Raw genomic sequence first — 19,060 nt, forward strand, 5'->3', positions numbered from 1 at the left:
AGAGCGCTCAGAGAGTAGTGGGTCAGGCAGGTAGAGCGCTGACAGGGTAGAGGGTCAGGCAGGTAGAGTGCCAAGAGAGTAGAGGGTCAGGCAGGTAGAGCATCGAGAGAGTAGAGGGTCAGGCAGGTAGAGCGCCAGGAGGGTACGGGGTCAGGCAGGTAGAGCGCTGACAGGGTAGAGGGTCAGGCAGGTAGAGTGCCAAGAGAGTAGAGGGTTAGGCAGGTAGAGCACCAAGAGGGTACAGGGTCAGGCAGGTAGAGCGCTGAGAGAGTAGAAGGTCAGGCAGGTAGAGCATGGAGAGAGTAGAGGGTCAGGCAGGTAGAGCGCCAAGAGGGTACGGGGTCAGGCAGGTAGAGCGCCAAGAGGGTACGGGGTCAGGCAGGTAGAGCGCTGACAGGTTAGAGGGTCAGGCAGGTAGAGTGCCAAGAGAGTAGAGGGTCAGTCAGGTAGAGCACCGAGAGAGTAGAGGGTCAGTCAGGTAGAGCACCGAGAGAGTAGAGGGTCAGGCAGGTAGAGCGCTCAGAGAGTAGAGGGTTAGGCAGGTAGAGCGCCAAGAGGGTACAGGGTCAGGCAGGTAGAGCACCGAGAGAGTAGAGGGTCAGGCAGGTAGAGTGCAAGAGAGAAAAGAGGGTCAGGGAGGTAGAGCGCTAAGAGAGTAGAGGGTCAGGGAGGTAGAGCGCCGGAGAGAAAAGAGGGTCAGGGAAGTAGAGCGCTAAGAGAGTAGAGGGTCAGGGAGGTAGAGCGCTAAGAGGGTACAGGGTCAGGCAGGTAGAGCGCCGGAGAGAAAAGAGGGTCAGGGAGGTAGAGCGCCGGAGAGAAAAGAGGGTCAGGGAGGTAGAGTGCTGGGTAAAGTAGAGGGTCAGGGAGGTAGAGTGCTGGGTAAAGTAGAGGGTCAGGGAGGTAGAGCGCAGGAGAGAATAAAAAGTAAGGCAGGTAGTGCGCAGGAGAGAGTAGAGGATGAGGGAGATAATGAAGAGAAGGGTAGAGAGTCAGGCAACAAAAGCACCGGAGAGAATAGAGCACAGGAGATAGTAGAGGGCAAGGTAGGTAGACCACAAGAGAATAGAGGGTCAGGTTGGTAGAACGCAGGAGAAGGTAGAAGGCCAGGCAGGTAAAACGGAGAATGCAGTAGAAGGTTGGGCAGGGAGAGAGCAGGAGAAAGTAGAGGTTCACATGGGTAGAGCACAGGAGAGAGTGGAGAGTCAGGCAGGTAAAGAGCAGGACAGAGTATAGAATGAGGCAGGTAGAGAGCAGGAGAGACTAGAGGATTGGGCAGGTAGAGAGGAAGACAAAGTAGAGGGTCAGGCAGTTAAAGAGATGGAGAGAGTAGAGGGATGGGCAGATAGCACACAGGAGAGAGTGGAGAGTCAGGCAGGTGTAGTGCATGAAATGGTAGACGGTCAGGCAGGTACAGCTCAGGACAGAGTAGAGGATCAGTCAGGAGAGAACAGAGAGCCAAGCAGGTTTAGCACAGGTAGGAGTAGAGGGTCAGGCAGGTGAAATGCTAGAGAGTATAGGATTAGGCAGGTAGCACACAGGAGAGAGTATAGGGTCAGGCAGGTAGCACGCAGGAGAGAGTATAGGGTCAGGCAGGTAGCATGCAGGAGAGAGTATAGGGTCAGGCAGGCAGCATGCAGGAGAGAGTATAGGGTCAGGCAGGTAGCATGCAGGAGAGAGTATAGGGTCAGGCAGGTAGCATGCAGGAGAGAGTATAGGGTCAGGCAGGTAGCATGCAGGAGAGAGTATAGGGTCAGGCAGGTAGCACGCAGGAGAGAGTATAGGATTAGGCAGGTAGCACACAGGAGAGAGTATAGGGTCAGGCAGGTAGCATGCAGGAGAGAGTATAGGGTCAGGCAGGTAGCACGCAGGAGAGAGTATAGGGTCAGGCAGGTAGCACGCAGGAGAGAGTATAGGGTCAGGCAGGTAGCACACAGGAGAGAGTATAGGGTCAGGCAGGTAGCATGCAGGAGAGAGTATAGGGTCAGGCAGGTAGCACGCAGGAGAGAGTATAGGGTCAGGCAGGTAGCACGCAGGAGAGAGTATAGGGTAAGGCAGGTAGCACACAGGAGAGAGTATAGGGTCAGGCAGGTAGCACGCAGGAGAGAGTATAGGGTCAGGCAGGTAGCACACAGGAGAGAGTATAGGGTAAGGCAGAAAGCACACAGGAGAGAGTATAGGGTCAGGCAGGTAGCACGCAGGAGAGAGTATAGGGTCAGGCAGGTAGCACACAGGAGAGAGTATAGGGTAAGGCAGAAAGCACGTAGGAGAGGGTAAGTGGTCAGGAGAGTGTAGCACGTGAGAAAGTAGAGGGTCAGGTTCGGTGTGGTGCAGAAGAGAGTAGAGGGTCAGGTCAGTGCAGAGAGTAGAAGATTATGCAGTTAGAAAGCAGATGGTAGTAAAAGGCAGGTAGATAGCAGGAGAGAGTAGAGGATCAGGCAGGAGAAAGTAGAGAGTCAGGCAGGTGTAGAGCCATTAAGAGTAGAGGGTCATCAAGGTAGCACAAGAGAGAAGAGAGTCAGGAAGGTAGCATGCAGGCGATAATAGAATCAGGTAGAAAGCGCACAGGAGAGAGAAGAGAGTCAGGCAGGTAGAGGGCAGGAGACGGTAGAGGATCAACAAGTTAGAGTACAGGAAAGAGTAATCAGTAAGGTATCGAGCAGGAGAAAAAGTTAAGCAGGTACAGTGCAGGTGAGAGTAGAGGATCAGGCTGGTAAAGCACAGGAGAGAGTAGAGGGTCAGGCTGGTAAAGCACAGGAGAGAGTAGAGGATCAGGCTGGTAAAGCACAGGAGAGAGTAGAGGGTCAGGCTGGTAAAGCACAGGAGAGAGTAGAGGATCAGGCTGGTAAAGCACAGGAGAGAGTAGAGGATCAGGCTGGTAAAGCACAGGAGAGAGTAGAGGATCAGGCTGGTAAAGCACAGGAGAGAGTAGAGGGTCAGGCTGGTAAAGCACAGGAGAGAGTAGAGGGTCAGGCTGGTAAAGCACAGGAGAGAGTAGAGGATCAGGCTGGTAAAGCACAGGAGAGAGTAGAGGGTCAGGCTGGTAAAGCACAGGAGAGAGTAGAGGATCAGGCTGGTAAAGCACAGGAGAGAGTAGAGGATCAGGCTGGTAAAGCACAGGAGAGAGTAGAGGATCAGGCTGGTAAAGCACAGGAGAGAGTAGAGGGTCAGGCTGGTAAAGCACAGGAGAGAGTAGAGGATCAGGCTGGTAAAGCGCAGGAGAGAGTAGAGGATCAGGCTGGTAAAGTGCAGGAGAGAGTAGAGGATCAGGCTGGGAAAGCACAGGAGAGAGTAGAGGATCAGGCTGGTAAAGCGCAGGAGAGAGTAGAGGATCAGGCTGGTAAAGCGCAGGAGAGAGTAGAGGATCAGGCTGGTAAAGCGCAGGAGAGAGTAGAGGATCAGGCTGGTAAAGCGCAGGAGAGAGTAGAGGGTCAGGCTGGTAAAGCACAGGAGAGAGTAGAGGATCAGGCTGGTAAAGCGCAGGAGAGAGTAGAGGATCAGGCTGGTAAAGTGCAGGAGAGAGTAGAGGATCAGGCTGGTAAAGCACAGGAGAGAGTAGAGGATCAGGCAGGGAAAGCGCAGGAGAGAGTAGAGGGTCAGGCTGGTAAAGCACAGGAGAGAGTAGAGGGTCAGGCTGGTAAAGCACAGGAGAGAGTAGAGGATCAGGCTGGTAAAGCACAGGAGAGAGTAGACGATCAGGCTGGTAAAGCACAGGAGAGAGTAGAGGATCAGGCTGGTAAAGCACAGGAGAGAGTAGAGGGTCAGGCTGGTAAAGTGCAGGAGAGAGTAGAGGATCAGGCTGGTAAAGCGCAGGAGAGAGTAGAGGATCAGGCTGGTAAAGCGCAGGAGAGAGTAGAGGGTTAGGCTGGTAAAGCGCAGGAGAGAGTAGAGGGTTAGGCTGGTAAAGCGCAGGAGAGAGTAGAGGGTTAGGCTGGGGTTGTGCAGCAGAGAGTAAAGGATCAGGCTGGTAAAGCACAGGAGAGAGTAGAGGATCAGGCTGGCAAAATGCAGGAGAGAGTAGAGGATCAGGCTGGTAAAGCGCAGGAGAGAGTAGAGGGTCAGGCAGGGGTTGTGCAGCAGAGAGTAGAGGATCAGGCTGGTTGAGTGTAGGAGAGAGTAGAGGGTCAGGCTGGGGTTGTGCAGCAGAGAGTAGAGGATCAGGCAGGTTGATTGTAGGAGACAGTAGAGAATCAGACAGGAAGGTTACAGGAGGGAAGACGGTCAGGTAAAATCATGCATGAGAGTTCAGGGTCAGCAGATAAAGTGCAGGAGAGAAAAGAGGGCTAGGCAGGTAGAGAGCAGAGAAAGCAGAAGGTCAGGCAGGTAGAACACAGGAGAGGGTAGACGGTCAGGCAGGTAGAGAGGAGATGGTATAGGGGCAGGCAGGCAGAGCACAAGAGATATTAGTGTGTCAGGCAGGCAGAGAGGAGAGTGTATAGGGTCAGGCAGGCAGAGCACTGGAGACAGTAGAGGGTCGGGCACTTGTGCCCTTCATGTTGTAGGTGATGGGTGAGTGTGTGCAGGTTCTGTGGATCTGGCGGAGGAGTGTGACGGGTCCTCGTATACTAATGTGAAATAGAAGAGCGACTAGATTTTGGTTTGGGTTCATACAGAGAAAAACTCGGTCAGCAGAGCCAGGTCCTGCCCTGTAGTGTCCTGTAGTGTTGTGTCCTGTAGTGTTGTGTCCTGTAGTGTAGTGTCCTGTAGTGTAGTGTCCTGTAGTGTAGTGTCCTGTAGTGTAGTGTCCTGCCCTGTAGTGTCCTGCCCTGTAGTGTCCTGTAGTGTAGTGTCCTGCCCTGTAGTGTCCTGCCCTGTAGTGTCCTGCCCTGTAGTGTCCTGTCGTGTAGTGTGCTGCAGTGTAGTGTCCTGCCCTGTAGTGTAGTGTCCTGCCGTGTCATGCCCTGTAGTGTAGTGTGCTGCCCTGTAGTGCCCTGCTGTTTAGTGTGCTGCCCTGTAGTGTAGTGTCCTGCCCTGTAGTGCGCTGCCCTGTAGTGTGCTTCCCTGTAGTGTGCTGCCCTGTAGTGTCCTGCCCTGTAGTGTGCTGCCCTGTAGTGTCCTGCCCTGTAGTTTCCTGTAGTGTGCTGCCCTGTAGTGTGCTGCCCTGTAGTGTCCTGCCCTGTAGTGTCCTGCCCTGTAGTGTCCTGCCCTGTAGTGTCCTGTAGTGTCCTGCCCTGTAGTGTGCTGCCCTGCTGTGTAGTGTGCTGCCCTGTAGTGTCCTGTAGTGTACTGCCCTGCTGTGTAGTGTGCTGCCCTGTAGTGTCCTGTAGTGTGCTCCCTGCTGTGTAGTGTGCTGCCCTGTAGTGTCCTGCCCTGTAGTGTCCTGCCCTGTAGTGTCCTGTCCTGTAGTGTCCTGCCCTGTAGTGTCCTGCCCTGTAGTGTCCTGCCCTGTAGTGTGCTGCCCTGTAGTGTCCTGTAGTGTAGTGTCCTGTAGTGTAGTGTCCTGCCCTGTAGTGTCCTGCCCTGTAGTGTCCTGCCCTGTAGTGTCCTGTAGTGTAGTGTCCTGCCCTGCAGTGTCCTGCCCTGTAGTGTCCTGCCCTGTAGTGTCCTGTCGTGTAGTGTGCTGCAGTGTAGTGTCCTGCCCTGTAGTGTAGTGTCCTGCCGTGTCATGCCCTGTAGTGTAGTGTGCTGCCCTGTAGTGCCCTGCTGTTTAGTGTGCTGCCCTGTAGTGTAGTGTCCTGCCCTGTAGTGCGCTGCCCTGTAGTGTGCTTCCCTGTAGTGTGCTGCCCTGTAGTGTCCTGCCCTGTAGTGTCCTGCCCTGTAGTGTGCTGCCCTGTAGTGTCCTGCCCTGTAGTTTCCTGTAGTGTGCTGCCCTGTAGTGTGCTGCCCTGTAGTGTCCTGCCCTGTAGTGTCCTGCCATGTAGTGTGCTGCCCTGTAGTGTCCTGCCCTGTAGTGTCCTGTAGTGTCCTGCCCTGTAGTGTGCTGCCCTGCTGTGTAGTGTGCTGCCCTGTAGTGTCCTGTAGTGTACTGCCCTGCTGTGTAGTGTGCTGCCCTGTAGTGTCCTGTAGTGTGCTCCCTGCTGTGTAGTGTGCTGCCCTGTAGTGTCCTGCCCTGTAGTGTCCTGTCCTGTAGTGTCCTGCCCTGTAGTGTCCTGCCCTGTAGTGTCCTGCCCTGTAGTGTGCTGCCCTGTAGTGTCCTATAGTGTGCTGCCCTGTAGTGTCCTGTCCTGTAGTGTCCTGCCCTGTAGTGTCCTGTCCTGTAGTGTGCTGCCCTGTAGTGTCCTATAGTGTGTTGCCCTGTAGTGTCCTGCCCTGTAGTGCCCTGTAGTGTCCTGTCCTGTAGTGTGCTGCCCTGCAGTGTCCTGCCCTGTAGTGTCCTGCCCTGTAGTGTGCTGCCCTGTAGTGTCCTATAGTGTGCTGCCCTGTAGTGTCCTGCCCTGTAGTGCCCTGTAGTGTGCTGCCCTGTAGTGTCCTGCCCTGTAGTGTGCTGCCCTGTAGTGTCCTGTAGTGTGCTGCCCTGCTGTGTAGTGTGCTGCCCTGTAGTGTCCTGTAGTGTGCTGCCCTGTAGTGTAGTGTGCTGTAGTGTCCTGTAGTGTGCTGCCCTGCTGTGTAGTGTGCTGCCCTGTAGTGTCCTGTAGTGTGCTGCCCTGTAGTGTAGTGTGCTGCCCTGTAGTGTGCTGCCCTGTAGTGCCCTGTAGTGTGCTGCCCTGTAGTGTCCTGCCCTGCTGTGTAGTGTGCTGCCCTGTAGTGTGCTGTCCTGTAGTGTCCTGTAGTGTGCTGCCCTGTAGTGTAGTGTGCTGCCCTGTAGTGTCCTGTAGTGTGCTGCCCTGTAGTGTAGTGTGCTGCCCTGTAGTGTGCTGCCCTGTAGTGCCCTGTAGTGTGCTGCCCTGTAGTGCCCTGTAGTGTGCTGCCCTGTAGTGTCCTGCCCTGCTGTGTAGTGTGCTGCCCTGTAGTGTGCTGTCCTGTAGTGCCCTGTAGTGTGCTGCCCTGTAGTGTCCTGCCCTGCCCTGTAGTGTCCTGCCCTGTAGTTTCCTGTAGTGTGCTGCCCTGTAGTGTGCTGCCCTGTAGTGTCCTGCCCTGTAGTGTCCTGCCATGTAGTGTGCTGCCCTGTAGTGTCCTGCCCTGTAGTGTCCTGCCCTGTAGTGTGCTGCCCTGCTGTGTAGTGTGCTGCCCTGTAGTGTGCTGGCCTGTAGTGTCCTGTAGTGTGCTGCCCTGCTGTGTAGTGTGCTGCCCTGTAGTGTCCTGCCCTGTAGTGTCCTGCCCTGTAGTGTCCTGCCCTGTAGTGTGCTGCCCTGTAGTGTCCTATAGTGTGCTGCCCTGTAGTGCCCTGTAGTGTCCTGCCCTGTAGTGTCCTGTTCTGTAGTGTGCTGCCCTGTAGTGTCCTATAGTGTGTTGCCCTGTAGTGTCCTGCCCTGTAGTGCCCTGTAGTGTCCTGTCCTGTAGTGTGCTGCCCTGCAGTGTCCTGCCCTGTAGTGTCCTGCCCTGTAGTGTGCTGCCCTGTAGTGTCCTATAGTGTGCTGCCCTGTAGTGCCCTGTAGTGTGCTGCCCTGTAGTGTCCTGCCCTGTAGTGTGCTGCCCTGTAGTGTCCTATAGTGTGCTGCCCTGTAGTGTCCTGCCCTGTAGTGTGCTGCCCTGTAGTGTCCTGCCCTGTAGTGTCCTGCCCTGTAGTGTCCTGTAGTGTGCTGTCCTGTAGTGCCCTGTAGTGTGCTGCCCTGTAGTGTCCTGTAGTGTGCTGCCCTGTAGTGTCCTGTAGTGTGCTGCCCTGTAGTGTAGTGTGCTGCCCTGTAGTGTCCTGTAGTGTGCTGCCCTGTAGTGTAGTGTGCTGCCCTGTAGTGTGCTGCCCTGTAGTGCCCTGTAGTGTGCTGCCCTGTAGTGTCCTGTAGTGTGCTGCCCTGTAGTGTGCTGCCCTGTAGTGTCCTGTAGTGCGCTGCCCTGTAGTGTCCTTTAGTGCGCTGCCCTGTAGTGTCCTGTAGTGTGCTGCCCTGTAGTGTAGTGTGCTGCCCTGTAGTGTGTTGCCCTGTAGTGCCCTGTAGTGTGCTGCCCTGTAGTGTGCTGCCCTGTAGTGTCCTGCCCTGTAGTGTCCTGTAGTGTGCTGCCCTGTAGTGTGCTGCCCTGTAGTGTGCTGCCCTGTAGTGTCCTGTAGTGTGCTGCCCTGCTGTGTAGTGTGCTGCCCTGTAGTGTCCTGTAGTGTGCTGCCCTGTAGTGTAGTGTGCTGCCCTGTAGTGCCCTGTAGTGTGCTGCCCTGTAGTGTCCTGTAGTGTCCTGCCCTGCTGTGTAGTGTGCTGCCCTGTAGTGTCCTGTAGTGTGCTGCCCTGTAGTGTAGTGTGCTGTCCTGTAGTGTGCTGCCCTGTAGTGTGCTGCCCTGTAGTGTGCTGCCCTGTAGTGCCCTGTAGTGTGCTGCCCTGTAGTGTCCTGCCCTGCTGTGTAGTGTGCTGCCCTGTAGTGTGCTGTCCTGTATGCCCTGTAGTGTGCTGCCCTGTAGTGTCCTGCCCTGCTGTGTAGTGTGCTGCCCTGTAGTGTGCTGTCCTGTAGTGCCCTGTAGTGTGCTGCCCTGTAGTGTGCTGCCCTGTAGTGCCCTGTAGTGTCCTGCCCTGTAGTGTCCTGCCCTGCTGTGTAGTGTGCTGCCCTGTAGTGTGCTGTCCTGTAGTGCCCTGTAGTGTGCTGCCCTGTAGTGTCCTGTAGTGTGCTGCCCTGTAGTGTCCTGTAGTGTGCTGCCCTGTAGTGTCCTGTAGTGTGCTGCCCTGTAGTGCCCTGTAGTGTGCTGCCCTGTAGTGTGCTGCCCTGTAGTGCGCTGCCCTGTAGTGCGCTGCCCTGTAGTGTGCTGCCCTGTAGTGTCCTGCCCTGTAGTGTCCTGTAGTGCGCTGCCCTGTAGTGTGCTGCCCTGTAGTGTCCTGCCCTGTAGTGTCCTGTAGTGTGCTGCCCTGTAGTGTCCTGTAGTGTGCTGCCCTGTAGTGCCCTGTAGTGTGCTGCCCTGTAGTGTCCTGCCCTGTAGTGTCCTGTAGTGTGCTGCCCTGTAGTGTCCTGTAGTGTGCTGCCCTGTAGTGCCCTGTAGTGTGCTGCCCTGTAGTGTGCTGCCCTGTAGTGTGCTGCCCTGTAGTGCGCTGCCCTGTAGTGTCCTGCCCTGTGCTGCCCTGTAGTGTGCTGCCCTGTGCTGCCCTGTAGAGTGCTGCCCTGTAGTGCCCTGTAGTGCCCTGTAGTGTGCTGCCCTGTAGTGCCCTGTAGTGTGCTGCCCTGTAGTGCCCTGTAGTGTGCTGCCCTGTAGTGCGCTGCCCTGTAGAGTGCTGCCCTGTAGTGCCCTGTAGTGCGTTGCCCTGTGCTGCCCTGTAGTGCGCTGCCCTGCAGTGTCCTGCTCTTGGACCTTCTCTCCTGAGGCTAGCCATGCACTTCTCCCTTCTCTGCGCCTTCCTGTTCTGCAGAGCATTGCCTCCAACTTCAAAGAAAACCCGCAGAACGCACACGGAGAGCGTTGCGCCATTAACCCCTTCCCCGCCGGCGTCCCTCGCATAAGCTGCCGCTCCAGCCCCATCTTTCCCCGCCAAACCGACACGTAAGTGCAACCTGAGGAACATCGCCGGGATCGCGGCGTCTTGTCTCATTAACCCTTTAAGTTCAACTTACCTCTCACCCCGGGCAGCCCGAGGAGCACAGGTCGCAGCAGAAGAGCGGATGTGAGGAGAGGTGCGAGGAGATGCGGGAGAGGAGAAGGGCTGGATCGCCTGTGTGGCTGCTGCTCTCCTCACTGCTGCGCTTCACAGCAGGAGATGATGGAGGGAGGGTGAGAGAGAGGAGGAGACAGAGCAAACGAATAAAGAGCAAGAAAGAAGAGTGTGGACCGAGGTGAAGGAAAACAATCGCAGGAGACACCAGACACGGCCACCGCTGCCTTACCACTTGATGATCTGCTCATCCCAGACACATCCATCAGCCTGGACACAACTGGCAATGGTCTGGAGCTTCACAGATAAGCCTCCAGCCTTCCAGAAATGCCCTCAGAGATGCCTCCAGAGATTCCCTCAGAGATGCCTCCAGAGATTCCCTCAGAGATGCCTCCAGAGATGCCCTCAGAGATGCCTCCAGAGATGCCCTCAGAGATGCCTCCAGAGATGCCTCCAGAAATGCCCTCAGAGATGCCTCCAGAGATGCCCTCAGAGATGCCTCCAGAGATGCCCTCAGAGATGCCTCCAGAGATTCCCTCAGAGATGCCTCCAGAGATGCCCTCAGAGATGCCTCCAGAGATGCCCTCAGAGATGCCTCCAGAGATTCCCTCAGAGATGCATGCAGTCAGATTACCTCAGGGATGCCCTCAGAGATGCCTCCAGAGATGCCCACAGAGATGCCTCCAGAGATGCATGCAGCCAGATTACCTCAGGGATGCCCTCAGAGATGCCCTCAGAGATGCATGCAGCCAGATTACCTCAGGTATGCCCTCAGAGATGCCTCCAGAGATGCCCTCAGAGATGCCCTCAGAGATGTCGTCAGAGATGCCTCCAGAGATAGTCTCAGAGATACCTTCAGCCAAAGATGCCTCCAGAGATACCCTCAGAGATGCCCTCAGAGATGCCTCCAGAGATGCCCTCAGAGATGCCTCCAGAGATGCCCTCAGAGATGCCTCCAGAGATGCCCTCAGAGATGCCTCCAGAGATTCCCTCAGATATGTATGCAGCCAGAGATTACTTCAGGGATGCCCTCAGAGATACCTCCAGCCAAAGATGCCTCCAGAGATGCCCTCAGAGATGCCTGCAGACAGAGATTACCTCAGGGATGCCCTCAGAGATGCCTCCAGAGATGCCCTCAGTGATGCCCTCAGAGATGCCTCCAGAGATGCCCTCAGTGATGTCCTCAGAGATGCCTCCAGAGATGTTTTCAGCCAGAGAAGATCTCAGGGATGCCCTCAGAGATGCCTCCAACCATAGAAGACCTCAGAGATGCCCTCAGAGAGATCTCCAGAGGTGCCTCCAGCCAGAGATGCCCTCACAGATGTCTCCAGAGATGCCCTCAGAGATCCTTCTAGATCTGCCCTCAGAGAAGTCTCCAGAGATGCCCTCAGATAAGCCTCTAGAGATGCCCTCAGATAAGCCTCTAGAGATGCCCTCAGAGATGCCCTCAGAGATGCCTCCAGAGATGCCCTCAGAAATGCCTCCAGAGATGCCCTCAGAAATGCCTCCAGAGATGCCCTCAGAGATGCTTCCCTTCTTTGTCCCGATGGGAATTTTCTCTCTCGTTTTCCTAATTGCAGGATTTCGTGTCAATATTTGAGTGTTGTTGACGCAGAGCCTCGTGTGCGCAGCTCGCTAATCACATGCAATGCGCCGTTCCTCGGCTTGTTTAATGAGGAGGACGAATGTGAGCAGACGTGAAGCGATCATCCGCGGGCAATAATGCGGCTGATATTGTGGCTTTGGCTATTATTGTGATCATGCAGCTCAGTTTTCAGGCACTAGTTCAAGAGAAGGACATTGTCTGTAATTTGCAGCAGTTTAGCCACCAAGCATGGTCTCAGTGACAAGGCCCCATGGTAAAGAGGACAATGAGCCCCCTTTCAGCAGCTGCTTGACACTATCACACTCCAGCCTGACAGGAGCTACTGGTACAAACATACTTTATATGTTCCTTTTTATTTACAATTTAGCACCTGTGAAATCCACCTCCCTGAACAGTCACAGGACCTTCTCCATAAAAATGGGGAAAAGAGCGATCTGCAACAGTCTTTTTCTTTGCAGGAGCCCCACAGCAGCTACATGAGCACACATCCTGACCTGCATCAAGAGGTCACCATATTTAGGATAGGAATCCAATACCTGCATTTTGGAACAAATGGTAAGGGGTGAAAGGTAATTATAGTAAGGAATAAGCCTCTGACTACAGAAAGACCCCCTGGTGACAAAAGTAATTCAGCTAGGGAAGTGGGCGGGCGATTGCTAGTTCCAGAGAAAATTCAAAGGGAACCTGGAGATAGCCTGGCTCCCGGGTAAAAATGATTAAATTGGGGTGTGCATAGCCCCCACAAATATGGCAGGCTTATTTCTGGCACCAGGACAGTGAAATGCACATAAAACATATTTTCCCTTAATTGTGGGACGTGAGTATCAGCCCATAATTAATAAATAGCTGCTGGAAGACAATAGACACATCATGTTTCCTAGCGATGGATAAATAAAATCATAATAGGAAACATGATGGTAACATCTTCTGTGTGGGACGCTCAGAGGCGGAGATAATTCTCTGGAACCTGAAGGCACATCCCATGTCCAAACCAGTCATAGGTCACTAGGTGGGCGGTATGTGGGAGGTACATAGCTTATTAAAAACCAACGCGTACATTTTGGAGGTGTTCTTCTCCGAGAGGTCATGTCCAGTAAATGTGTGGGGCGTGCCAAGGAAATCATTGGCTCCACAGAACCTCCCTTGTGCAAAGCAAGAACCAGGCCTAGTCACAAGGAAACGGGTAACTGATTCATAGGTACATCTGCCTGCACCTATACCTTACTTGTAGCGTTGTCACTTGCAGCGTTGGCACGTCTGCATGACCCCCACCGCAGTTCGTGACAGATTGATAAACAGCGGTGGGATATCTGTGTGACCCCCCCAGCGGCTGTTAGTGACATCACCATTTAACCACAGTCACCTGGAGACTCATTGCCAGTGCAAGGGGCAGAATTATAATCCTAAGTAGTGGAAGGGGTTCTTTACATTAAGAGCAGTTTTTGTTTTTATCTATATAAAATTAAAGACAACATAGAGGAATAGTATTAGAGTAATCAACATGATAGAATGGGAAGGATTATTTACAGTAAGAGTAAACAAACATTAGAATTTTGAAACACTGCAAAAAAAATAGCTTCTCTACCAGAAAATGTCAAATACACCAATGAATTTCAATGATCATCAATAGAAGGAGATTCTTTACAGTTAAGGCGTCTAATATACTAGCTGTACTACCCGGCTTCGCCTGGGTTAATAACTGTTGTTTCCCTGTCTATCTATCTCTTTCCTTGTCTGTCTATCTATCTCTGTCACTTTCCCTGTCTGTCTCTTACCCTGTCTGTCTCTTTCCCTCTCTTTCCCTGTCTGTTTCCCTGTGTCTGTCTCTTTGTCTGTGTCTGTCTCTTTACCTGTCTCTCTCTTTCCCTCTCTTTCCTTGTCTCTTTCCCTGTCAGTCTGTCTCTTTGTCTGTGTCTGTCTCTTTGTGTCTGTCTCTTACCCTGTCTATGTCTGTTTCTTAGCCTGTCTGTGTCTGCCTCTTTCCCTGTCTGTGTCTATCTCTTTCCCTGGCTGCATTGTGACACGCCAACATTCCATATAAGGGCGTGGCTGCGCATTCTTCTGAAGTTCTGGCTGCACTGTGACTCCCAGCTCAATTCGCTTTAATGGAGGCAGGTTTTTTGGTGAATAACTGTAAAGTGCGGAGTTAAAATTTCCCCTCAAAACATAGCCTATGACGCTCTCGGGGTCCAGAAGTGTGAGTGTGCAAAAATTTGTGGCTGTAGCTGCGACGGTGCAGATGGCAATCCCGGACATATACACACACACACACACACACACACACACACACACACACACACACATTCAGCTTTATATATTAGATATATAAATATATATAAATTACATTTACAGTTTGGAGATCGAGATGTTTAATCTGCAATGAAAAGGGTTCTTTGCAGTAATAGCAGTTAAAAAGTTACAATTAAGAGAAAATTGGAGTTATACAAATCTGACATAAGGCTCCAAGCAAAAGAATTATATTTTGAATATATAAGCACATGAAAGGTTTGTATAAAACCTACTACAAGGGAAAGAATTCTTTACAGTTAGTGCTGACTTTTGTAGTGCATGTCCCATATCAATTCCTTACTGATACAGTAGTTTAAGAAAAAGTGGAGACTGAAAACGTTTTAGGGAAGAATCGTTCACCCCGTAATAAATTGTCACTAGTGAACTGTAGAGAACAGATAAAATCTTTACTGAGTTTGTAAAGGTAAAAAGTTCAACTTTGGGAAGGATTCTTCGCAGTAAAAGCATGTTTTTGTGGTGTAAATAAGAAGAAATCCTAATTATACTCTACATAGAAATAAGTAACCGGATATGATTATATTTTTGTTCCAGAAATGTTATATGAAGTAATGGAAAGGATTCTTCTCAGTAAGAGCAGGAAAGCTCTGAAAACGTAAGCATTATAGATGGGTCCGGCAATACTTTGTGCTCAGGTTGCAGGCTCATCCAGGAAGCTGAGATGCAGGCCTCACGATGAAGAGACGTCGAGGCTTTCTCCGTGCCTTTAGATTACATTTTCATGTGCATTTTCCATAACACAGAGAAAGACTAAGCCTTTCAATATGGCTGTAATGTGTGAGCAGGGAATAGCGGCCGGTCCATCCGTCTGCGGCACCGCCGGAGCGTCAGGGAACCTGTATAATAAAGCAGCGAAAAGCCTCGGACCCAGGATCTGTGGAGTAATAAGAATTCGGGATGGAATGAGAACCACGAAGCCGCGCGTCTAGAAAATCTATCATAAGGATCATTACGCTAATCCCTAATTCCTGCTATAGGGCATCGGGGGCAATTTTAATTTGTAACATTCCCCCATTACTGATACTCCAGGATGAGAGATAGATTATATCCGGACTTACAATCCCTGGTGCAAGCAAAATAATTACCCACTATCTAATCTGCAAAAAGATATAGCGAGGTGACAAATACCCAGAAAGAATTGTTACTCCACCATAAGGACAAGACGTCTGACATCTATTCTGATACAGAGCTCAAAACTCGCTGCAAAAATGAAGGGTTATAAATCCTGTATGCAGCCACCACTAGGGGGAGCTCCCTGTATACAGAGATACATGATAAGATCCTGTCTGCAGCCACCACTAGGGGGAGCTCCCTGTATACAGAGATACATGATAAGATCCTGTCTGCAGCCACCACTAGGGGGAGCTCCCTGTATACAGAGATACATGATAAGATACTATCTGCAGCCACCACTAGGGGGCGCTCCCTGTATACAGAGATACATGATAAGATCCTGTCTGCAGTCACCACTAGGGGGAGCTCCCTGTATACAGAGATACATGATAAGATCCTGTCTGCAGCCACCACTAGGGGGAGCTCCCTGTATAGAGATACATAATATCCTGTCTGCAGCCACCACTAGGGGGAGCTCCCTGTATACAGAGATACATGATAAGATCCTGTCTGCAGCCATCACTAGGGGGAGCTCCCTGTATACAGAGATACATGATAAGATCCTGTCTGCAGCCACCACTAGGGGGAGCTCCCTGTATACAGAGATACATAATAAGATCCTGTCTGCAGCCACCACTAGGGGGAACTCCCTGTATACAGAGATACATGATAAGATCCTGTCTGCAGTCACCACTAGGGGGAGCTCCCTGTATACAGAGATACATGATAAGATCCTGTCTGCAGCCACCACTAGGGGGAGCTCCCTGTATACAGAGATACATAATAAGATCCTGTCTGCAGCCACCACTAGGGGGAGCTCCCTGTATACAGAGATACATGATAAGATCCTGTCTGCAGCCACCACTAGGGGGAGCTCCCTGTATACAGAGATACATGATAAGATCCTGTCTGCAGCCACCACTAGGGGGAGCTCCCTGTATACAGAGATACATGATAAGATTCTGTCTACAGTCACCACTAGGGGGAGCTCCCTGTATACAGAGATACATGATAAGATCCTGTCTGCAGCCACCACTAGGGGGAGCTCCCTGTATACAGAGATACATGATAAGATCCTGTCTGCAGCCACCCCTAGGGGGAGCTCCCTGTATACAGAGATACATGATAAGATCCTGTCTGCAGCCACCACTAGGGGGAGCTCCCTGTATACAGAGATACATGATAAGATTCTGCAGCCACCACTAGGGGGAGCTCCCTGTATACAGAGATACATGATAAGATCCTGTCTGCAGCCACCACTAGGGGGAGCTCCCTGGATACAGAGATACATGATAAGATCCTGTCTGCAGCCACCACTAGGGTGAGCTCCCTGTATACAGAGATACATGATAAGATCCTGTCTGCAGTCACCACTAGGGGGAGCTCCCTGTATACAGAGATACATGATAAGATCCTGTCTGCAGCCACCACTAGGGGGAGCTCCCTGTATACAGAGATACATGATAAGCTCCTGTCTGCAGCCACCACTAGGGGGAGCTCCCTGTAAACAGAGATACATGATAAGCTCCTGTCTGCAGCCACCACTAGGGGGAGCTCCCTCTATACAGAGATACATGATAAGAGCCTGTCTGCAGCCACCACTAGGGGGAGGTCCCTGTATACAGAGATACATGATAAGATCCTGTCTGCAGCCACCACTAGGGGGAGCTCCCTGTATAGAGAGATACATGATAAGATCCTGTCTGCAGCCACCACTAGGGGGAGCTCCCTGTATACAGAGATACATGATAAGATCCTGTCTGCAGCCACCACTAGGGGGAGCTCCCTGTACACAGAGATACATGATAAGATTCTGTCTACAGTCACCACTAGGGGGAGCTCCCTGTATACAGAGATACATGATAAGATCCTGTCTGCAGCCACCACTAGGGGGAGCTCCCTGTATACAGAGATACATGATAAGATCCTGTCTGCAGCCACCCCTAGGGGGAGCTCCCTGTATACAGAGATACATGATAAGATTCTGCAGCCACCACTAGGGGAAGCTCCCTGTATACAGAAATACATGATAAGATTCTGTCTGCAGCCACCACTAGGGGGAGCTCCCTGTATACAGAGATACATGATAAGATCCTGTCTGCAGCCACCACTAGGGGGAGCTCCCTGTATACAGAGATACATGATAAGATCCTGTCTGCAGTCACCACTAGGGGGAGCTCCCTGGATACAGAGATACATGATAAGATCCTGTCTGCAGCCACCACTAGGGGGAGTTCCCTGTATGCAGAGATACATGATAAGATCCTGTCTGCAGTCACCACTAGGGGGAGCTCCCTGGATACAGAGATACATGATAAGATCCTGTCTGCAGCCACCACTAGGGTGAGCTCCCTGTATACAGATATACATGATAAGATCCTGTCTGCAGTCACCACTAGGGGGAGCTCCCTGTATACAGAGATACATGATAAGATCCTGTCTGCAGCCACCACTAGGGGGAGCTCCCTCTATACAGAGATACATGATAAGAGCCTGTCTGCAGCCACCACTAGGGGGAGCTCCCTGTATACAGATATACATGATAAGATCCTGTCTGCAGTCACCACTAGGGGGAGGTCCCTGTATACAGAGATACATGATAAGATCCTGTCTGCAGCCACCACTAGGGGGAGCTCCCTGTATACAGAGATACATGATAAGATTCTGTCTGCTGCCACCACTAGGGGGAGCTCCCTGTATACAGAGATACATGATAAGATCCTGTCTGCAGTCACCACTAGGGGGAGCTCCCTGGATACAGAGATACATGATAAGATCCTGTCTGCAGCCACCACTAGGGTGAGCTCCCTGTATACAGATATACATGAAAAGATCCTGTCTGCAGCCACCACTAGGGGAAGCTCCCTGTATACAGATATACATGATAAGATCCTGTCTGCAGTCACCACTAGGGGGAGCTCCCTGTATACAGAGATACATGATAAGATCCTGTCTGCAGCCACCCCTAGGGGGAGCTCCCTGTATACAGAGATACATGATAAGATTCTGCAGCCACCACTAGGGGAAGCTCCCTGTATACAGAAATACATGATAAGATTCTGTCTGCAGCCACCACTAGGGGGAGCTCCCTGTATACAGAGATACATGATAAGATCCTGTCTGCAGCCACCACTAGGGGGAGCTCCGTCTATACAGAGATACATGATAAGATCCTGTCTGCAGTCACCACTAGGGGGAGCTCCCTGGATACAGAGATACATGATAAGATCCTGTCTGCAGCCACCACTAGGGTGAGCTCCCTGTATACAGATATACATGATAAGATCCTGTCTGCAGTCACCACTAGGGTGAGCTCCCTGTATACAGAGATACATGATAAGATCCTGTCTGCAGCCACCACTAGGGGGAGCTCCCTCTATACAGAGATACATGATAAGAGCCTGTCTGCAGCCACCACTAGGGGGAGGTCCCTGTATACAGAGATACATGATAAGATCCTGTCTGCAGCCACCACTAGGGGGAGCTCCCTGTATACAGAGATACATGATAAGATTCTGTCTGCAGCCACCACTAGAGGGAGCTCCCTGTATACAGAGATACATGATAAGATCCTGTCTGCAGCCACCACTAGGGGGAGCTTCCTGTATACAGAGATACATGATAAGATCCTGTCTGCAGCCACCACTAGGGGGAGCTCCCTGTATACAGAGATACATGATAAGATTCTGTCTGCAGCCACCGCTAGAGGGAGCTCCCTGTATACAGAGATACATAATAAGATCCTGTCTGCAGCCACCACTAGGGGGAGGTCCCTGTATACAGAGATACATGATAAGATCCTGTCTGCAGCCACCACTAGGGGGAGCTCCCTGTATACAGAGATACATGATAAGATCCTGTCTGCAGCCACCACTAGGGGGAGCTCCCTCTATACAGAGATACATGATAAGAGCCTGTCTGCAGCCACCACTAGGGGGAGGTCCCTGTATACAGAGATACATGATAAGATCCTGTCTGCAGCCACCACTAGGGGGAGCTCCCTGTATACAGAGATACATGATAAGATTCTGTCTGCAGCCACCACTAGGGGGAGCTCCCTATATACAGAGATACATGATAAGATCCTGTCTGCAGCCACCACTAGGGGGAGCTTCCTGTATACAGAGATACATGATAAGATCCTGTCTGCAGTCACCACTAGGGGGAGCTCCCTGTATACAGAGATACATGATAAGATCCTGTCTGCAGCCACCACTAGGGGGAGCTCCCTGTATACAGAGATACATGATAAGATCCTGTCTGCAGTCACCACTAGGGGGAGCTCCCTGGATACAGAGATACATGATAAGATCCTGTCTGCAGCCACCACTAGGGGGAGCTCCCTGTATACAGAGATACATGATAAGATCCTGTCTGCAGCCACCACTAGGGGGAGCTCCCTCTATACAGAGATACATGATAAGAGCCTGTCTTCAGCCACCAC

General features: G+C 51.9%; 1 protein-coding gene across 2 annotated transcripts in view; it reads right to left on the reverse strand.

Moving 5' to 3' along the window:
• The window catches only part of DOC2A (double C2 domain alpha), a 69,719-nt gene extending 58,519 nt beyond the window's left edge, over nt 1–11,200 (reverse strand). The window contains exon 1 of one of the 2 annotated variants that reach the window (XM_075318591.1): nt 10,689–11,200. The gene's annotated coding sequence lies outside the window, so the exon portion shown is untranslated. Of the gene's footprint in view, nt 1–9,552; nt 9,851–10,688 lie in introns of those variants that run through there. The other variant, XM_075318590.1, reaches the window with a different exon arrangement.
• Nucleotides 11,201–19,060: the final 7,860 nt, after the last annotated feature.

The sequence above is a fragment of the Anomaloglossus baeobatrachus genome, chromosome 7 (genome assembly GCF_048569485.1).
Source record: "Anomaloglossus baeobatrachus isolate aAnoBae1 chromosome 7, aAnoBae1.hap1, whole genome shotgun sequence".
NCBI lineage: Eukaryota > Metazoa > Chordata > Amphibia > Anura > Aromobatidae > Anomaloglossus > Anomaloglossus baeobatrachus.